The sequence below is a fragment of the Salmo trutta genome, chromosome 19, assembly GCF_901001165.1.
Source record: "Salmo trutta chromosome 19, fSalTru1.1, whole genome shotgun sequence".
Lineage (NCBI taxonomy): Eukaryota > Metazoa > Chordata > Actinopteri > Salmoniformes > Salmonidae > Salmo > Salmo trutta.
The window spans coordinates 42,963,351-42,970,109 of NC_042975.1; the positions used below are offsets into that span (position 1 = coordinate 42,963,351).

The 6,759-nt window shown below is 42.4% G+C and overlaps 3 non-coding genes across 3 annotated transcripts; all 3 read left to right on the top strand.

Annotated features, from left to right (window-relative positions):
• The first annotated feature begins 2,526 nt into the window (after window positions 1-2,526).
• Window positions 2,527-2,660, top strand: LOC115155108 (U8 small nucleolar RNA). Its single transcript, XR_003868002.1, has one exon. It is a non-coding gene; the product is annotated as a U8 small nucleolar RNA (small nucleolar RNA).
• A 389-nt stretch (window positions 2,661-3,049) lies between these two features.
• On the top strand, window positions 3,050-3,131 carry trnas-gcu (transfer RNA serine (anticodon GCU)). Its single transcript has one exon. It is a non-coding gene; the product is annotated as a tRNA-Ser (tRNA).
• Window positions 3,132-3,462: 331 nt separating this feature from the next.
• trnat-agu (transfer RNA threonine (anticodon AGU)) lies at window positions 3,463-3,536 on the top strand. Its single transcript has one exon. It is a non-coding gene; the product is annotated as a tRNA-Thr (tRNA).
• The last annotated feature ends 3,223 nt before the right edge of the window (window positions 3,537-6,759 follow it).

Here is a 6,759-nt window from a genome sequence, read left to right on the forward strand (position 1 = left end):
ATAAGGGGGTGCTCCCTCTGCTGTTTCCTGAAGTCTTTGTGCGGCCCCAGTGTTGAGGATTAGCGAAGTTGAGGTGTTGTTTCCTACCTTTACCACCTGAGGACAGCCTGTCAGGAAGTCCAGGACCCAATTGCACAGGGCGGGGTTCAGACCCAGGGCCTCAAGCTTAATGATGAGCTTGGAGGGTACTATGGTGTTGAATGCTGAGCTACAGTCAATGAACAGCGTTTTGACATAGGTTATCCTCTTGTCCAGATGGGATAGGGCAGTGTGCAGTGCGATGGCGATTGCTTCGTCTGTGGATCTATTGGGGCGGTAAGCAAATTGAAGTGGGTCTAGGGTGTCAGGTAAGGGAGAGGTGATATGATCCTTGACTGGTCTCTCAAAGCACTTCATGATGACAGAAGTGAGTGCTATGGGGCAATAGTCATTTAGTCCCATTACCTCTGCTTTCTTGGGTACAGGAACAATGGTGGCCATCTTGAAGCATGTGGGGACAGCAGATTGGGATAGGGAGAGATTGAATATGTCCATAAACACACCAGCCAGCTGGTCTGTGCATGCTCTGAGGACACGGCTAGGGATGCCATCTGGACCGGCAGCCTTGCGAGGGTTAACACGCTTAAATGTCTTACTCACGTCAGCCACTGAGAATGTCATCTCTCCTTGAAACTGAGCCAAAACAACCGCTACCCTCCCTGTCATCCCTTTCTGTACTAGACATTGTTAAAAAAAACAAGGGCACCTGGGGCATGCAGGCATCCTGGCTGGCATGGCGCTGTCGATGGAGCAGCAGGAGGCTATACGACAGGAAACAGTTGGCCAGCGCACCAACCCCAACTGGCACACCATGAGGAGAGGGAGGTTGACGGACAGTAATTATGGAGCCCTGGTTAGGACCAAGCACGTTACTCCGTTGTTGCTAAAAATGGTTCTCAGATCACAGTCGCTGGATAGGGTGTCGTCTGTAAAGTGGGGCACAGATAATGGAGAGGAGGGCACCAAACCATTCGGTGAGGCATCAAGGCTACAGGGATGGCTGTGTAGAAGTCAGGGCTTTGGGTCTGGGAACCTGGGTCCCTCACCAGATGGTCTGGTGGGCACCACAGCAGTGGTGGAGGTCAAGTCCCTATGGTGCAAGGGCCTTTACCATTGAAGAGGCAGTGAAGTCAAATAATTTCTATATCAAGGAGGGAAGGTCTTACCACCTCTGTGGTCCAAGACTGTGGTCCAAGTCTAGGTCCAAGATAAGCTGGACCACCAAAGCCTCCACCATCCCCATCAGCGTGACAACCTCTGACAGACTCATATTGCTCCTCCTGTCAGTACCTGTTTTCAGGGAAGCCAATGGTCCAACAATATTCCACATAGATCATACACACACTAGGCTCCCAGAATAGGTTATATTACATACAAGTTTGCTTAAAGCAGCCAACTAAAGTAATGTAGTTAACTTTGTCATGGGCACAGCGGGAATTTATATCTGTGAATCTTACCCCGTGTCTTACTTGCTGAAGGCCCAGTCATCCCTGCCTGTACCTGACATTGTTGAAGTGAACTCTGAATAAAGATCATTCACAAACAATATGTTCCTAGAATAGATTTTATTATATTAAAGTTTTGCTCAAAGCAGCCAACTAAAGTAATGTAGTCAAAATGACCCAGTCAGTAGTATGAGGGTTAACTCGAGATCAATTCTGTTGAAAATAGTTTTGCAATGACTTAACTCTGGCTAGATAAAAATAAAACAGTGATGGGGCGTCATGTCTTTCAAACTGGCATGGTGTTCCATTACATTGGATAGAAAGTGATAATAGGCTAGGACCAGATGTGAGATGGTAAATTCATATTGAAATCAACTGGGTCAACATGGGTTAGCCTACGTACTACAGTCCTGCTGCTGAAATGGTTTTCTGAGTGTGTTTCTTTCTGTCACTGTCTCAATAATGAGCAAGTGCAATGTTCTTTGGAGCAACACAGTCTTGTAAATTGTTTGGTGTGGTGATGTCGTTGTACTTCTCTGCCGCGTGGAGCAGCAACCACTCGCTGCTAAAGCGGAAAACCTTTGCTGTCACGAGTGCGGGGTAAGCAATGGAGTAGCAGTCACGCTACTTTATTTCCGACCGCTCTCTTTTTTATTTATTCAGCGAAATAGCACAGAACATTTGGACAAAGTTCACCACAAAACGTTTGCTTGTAGAAATAGGTTGTGTCATCAAGATGATAGTACAAACGTGCCACTTTAAAAGCAAATAAACCAACCAGAGTATGCACCAATGGGAAGGCTGGTGATGCTGAGGTTATGCTAATATTTGCCGCAAAGCATTCTCAAATAAGTAAAAGACACTGACTTTCCATGACATGTACGTAAATGTAACGATAGGGATACAAAATACACATTTGTGTAGGGCTGACATGGAATTACGGTTGGAAATGTGTCAGCATTGGCTAAAATGTAATATTGTAACCATGACCTAAACTTAGTTGCCACACATTCTTGACCATTGCTGCCATTGTGTTATAGTATCGTCAGTGAGGTACATCCTTACCTGTTACTTCAGTAATGAAGTATCAGAACATGATGAATGGAATTTGATGAGAAATGATTATTCTCACCTGATCTTCGGAGAACGACAACACTCCGAGGATCCCGTTCTGATCAGCTGACGATGAAATAATGTGAAAGTAAACCTGTGATTCTGTGCGCATGCTACCGTTTTCGAATGAATGTTGAACAAGTCTTCCGCTCACGCACACCTTCAAAATACTGCTTCCAATGTGGTACTGTATAAATCAAGTAAAATGTTATTGGTCACAAACACATGGTTAGCAGATGTTTATGCGAGTGTAGCGAAATGCTTGTGCTTCTAGTTCCGACAGTGCAGTACTATCTAATAAGTAATCTAAGAAATTCACAACAACTACCAGGAGATTTGACCTCTAATGGGAATTGGGAGATATAGTTGACAACTCAAATTTGTTGCTCAGAGTTAGTTTCTATAATATAGTATTTTCCATAATATGGTACTGGAACAGCGTTCATATATGCGACGAGGTGGCCGAGTGGTTAAGGCGATGGACTGCTAATCCATTGTGCTCTGCACGCGTGGGTTCGAATCCCATCCTCGTCGTTATAAGTGATTTTGTCATTGATGGAAGATTTGTAATTGGTTATGTTACCTACAGCTAGAATTCTATTCGAGTATTTAAGAAACTGTATTTCATATGTTTGAAAATAATATTTGGATGCGGAGCTGTATAGTGAAATGTAATTTAATGTAGGCCTAATCACAAAGATTTACAAATCCTGTATACATGAGTTAAATGTTCTATATTTGACTAATTTACAGGCTAAATTATTTAGTCACCATTAAAATAGCATGCTATTAATACCTACAGTCGGAATCAGTTTCGCACTTAATTCTACGTACAAAAAAACACTCCGCTCTCAAAGTTGCAGGCGGTGCCGTGGCTTAGATGGTTAAAGCGCCTGTCTAGTAAACAGGAGATCCTGAGTTCGAATCTCAGCGGTGCCTTTTACCTTTATCCACTTCATTGAGTTATAAAGGGTGTATGAAGTATCAGTCACTAATTCATTTCACAGAAATGCAAATGTCCGGTAGAGTACTTGGTGCTTTGCAGTTCAACAATCTATATTTCTTCATTTTTTGCTGTCAGCTATATTACTGTCAATATATGTTTTATATATGTTATATATACTATATGTTATTATATGTTACTATATATTATATGTTATATATAATATCTTATTTCATCATGTTCACTTGCCTGGCTACCAAAACATATTGCTTCGTACAAACACTACGGCGCGGCGATAGACGATTGGGGGCTCGTTTGAGTGGTCTTCGCATCTGCAAAACTACAAATGATTGGTTGACAATATAACGTCCCACAATGCAGGCGATGGCTGCAGGATGAAGTTCAATCAAGTACAGGCTTAAAGCTGCAATATGTAACTTTTTGGTCGATCTGGCCAAATTCACATAGAAATGGGGGTTATAGATCTGTCATTCTCAATGAAAGCAAATCGAAGAAGATCTGATCTATGTGGGCTATTTCTAAACGTTCCGTTCTTAAGTTTGTTTTGGCATTTTACGTTCGATTTTGTACACCCGCTTTAAAGAGCTGAAAATGCAATATTTGGGGTTATGGAAAATATACTTCACAGCGGTTTAAATAGTACAATGACTCGTTACACCACACTTGCTTCTTTTGTCGCACAAACTGAAATTAGGGTTACTGCATAGTGCATCTTTAACTGAATGACAACGGAGACAGAATACAATATGGAATTCTATTGAATAGTTTGTGGTAGGCCTCGTCTCCGAGGAAAGGTCCTCAGAGCCAGATGCTGATGACAGGTTGCCCAATGCTGGTTAGGAGTGGTTAGGTGTGCATTTTCGCTAACCCTAACCCTTTTTTCCTAAACCTGCTACGTTATTTCTCCTAACAATTTCAATGATTGCAGTTTTACATTGGATGTATGTAGCGAATATAGACCGGCCGACTAATTGGAGTCGTCAGGCGACATATTTACATGATACTACAGCGATTGATTAAGTGAACTAATATGGCAGCGGCGGAATTCGAAAACACGCCTCCAGAGACTGGAGCCTAAATCCAGCGCCATAGACAACTCAAAGGTGAAAAGTAAAAATAATAAATAAAAACTATGCACAGGTAGCGACTTAATAAGAACATAATTATACATACTCACATATGTCGACATACTCACACACAAATTCGTCCTGCCAATTTCCCAGTCATTAATACTCTAGCATAGTGTGTTACAGCATCCAAACCTTAGAAAATGCGAACACTACACATTTACAAAATATTCCAGTCTATTTTAAATAAAGGTGAAATAAAATAAAATAAAAATGTTCATAACACTGTCCAGAGAACTGGATTCATTTTCTGTTTCTCACCACTGGAGAGCGCCCTTTGACCACAATCAATACAGTGAATTCAGAAAGTATTCAGACCCCTTCATGTTGTTACATTTTAGAATAAGGCTGTAACGTATTTATTTTTGAAATCATCACACAATACCCCATAATGACAAAGCCGTTTTTTACAAATGTTAGCAAAATTATTCAAAATAAAAAAAACATACCCTATTTACATAAGTATTCAGACCCTTTGCTGAGACTCAAAATTGAGCTCAGATGCATCCTGTTTCCATTGATCATCCTTGAGATGTTTCTACAACTTGATATGAGTCCACCTGTGGTAAATTCAATTGATTGGACATGATTTGGAAAGGCACACACCTTCTATATAAGGTCCCACAGTTGACAGTACATGTCAGAGCAGAGGTTGAAGGAATTGTCCGTAGAGCGCCGAGACAGGATTGTGCTGAGGCACAGATCTGGGGAAGGGTACCGAAACATTTTTGCAGCATTGAATGTCTCCAAGAACACAGTGGCCTACATACTCCCTTCATTCGCAGAACTTTATCCTGCTAACTGTTCCAAATGCCCGAACTGAATTTGCTAAAAGGGATTTTATGTACTCTGCGCCATCGACTTGGAACGCCTTACAAAATACTTGTAAACTGGAAGAACTTGTCCCGATTTGTGTTTTTAAATCACTAATGAAGGATTGAGGCTGATTCCCACACATGTCAAGGTTATTAATTTGCTGTTTTATGATTTTGTATACTCTTGTGAATTCTATGGTTTTTACTAGATTACTTGTAGTTTTTCATGTTGTCTGTAATCGTGTAATGACTTGGTGCTGCCTATCTTGGTCAGGACGCTCTTGAAAAAGAGTTTTGAAATCTCAATGAGCCCTACCTGGTTATATAAAAAAATAAAAAATCTTAAAACGGAAGAAGTTTGGAACCAAGACTCTTCCTAGAGCTGGCTGCCCGGTCAAACTAAGCAATCGGTGAGAAGGGCATTGGTCAGGGAAGTGACCAAGAACCCGATGGTCACTCTGACAGAGCTCCAGAGTTCCTCTGTGGAGATGGGAGAACCTTCCAGAAGGACAACCATCTCTGCAGCACTCCACCAAACCAGAAGGAAGCCTCAGTAAAAGGCACATGAGAGCCTGCTTGGAGTTATCCTAAAGGCATCTATAGGAATCTCAGACCATGAGAAACAAGATTCTCTGGTCTGATAAAACCAAGATTGAACTCCTTGGTCTGAATGCCAAGCGTCACGTCTGGAGGAAAGCCGGCACCGCTCATCACCTGGCCAATAACATCCCTACGGTGAAGCATGGTGGTGGCAGCATAATGCTGTCTGGATGTTTTTCTGCGGCAGGGACTGGGAGACTAGTCGGGATCGAGGGAAAGATGAACGGAGCAAAGTACAGAGAGGTCCTTGATGAAAACCTGCTCCAGAGCGCTCAGACTGGGGTGAAGGTTCACCTTCCAACAGGACAACGACCCTAAGCACACAGCCAAGACAATGCAGGAGTGCCTTCGAGACAAGTCTCATGTCCTTGAGTGGCCCAGCCAGAGCCCGAACTTGAACCCAATCTAACATCTCTGGAGAGACCTGAAAATATCTGTGCAGCAACCCTCCCCATCCAACCTGACAGAGCTTGAGAGGATCTGCAGAGAAGAACGGGAGAAACTCCTCAAATACAGGTGTAGCATCATACCCAAGAAGACTCGAGGCAGTAATCGCTGCAAGAGGTGCTTCAACAAAGTACTGAGTAAAGGGAATGAACACTTATGTAAATGTCAAATTTCAGTTTGATATATTTGCTGTGAATAAAAACCTGTTT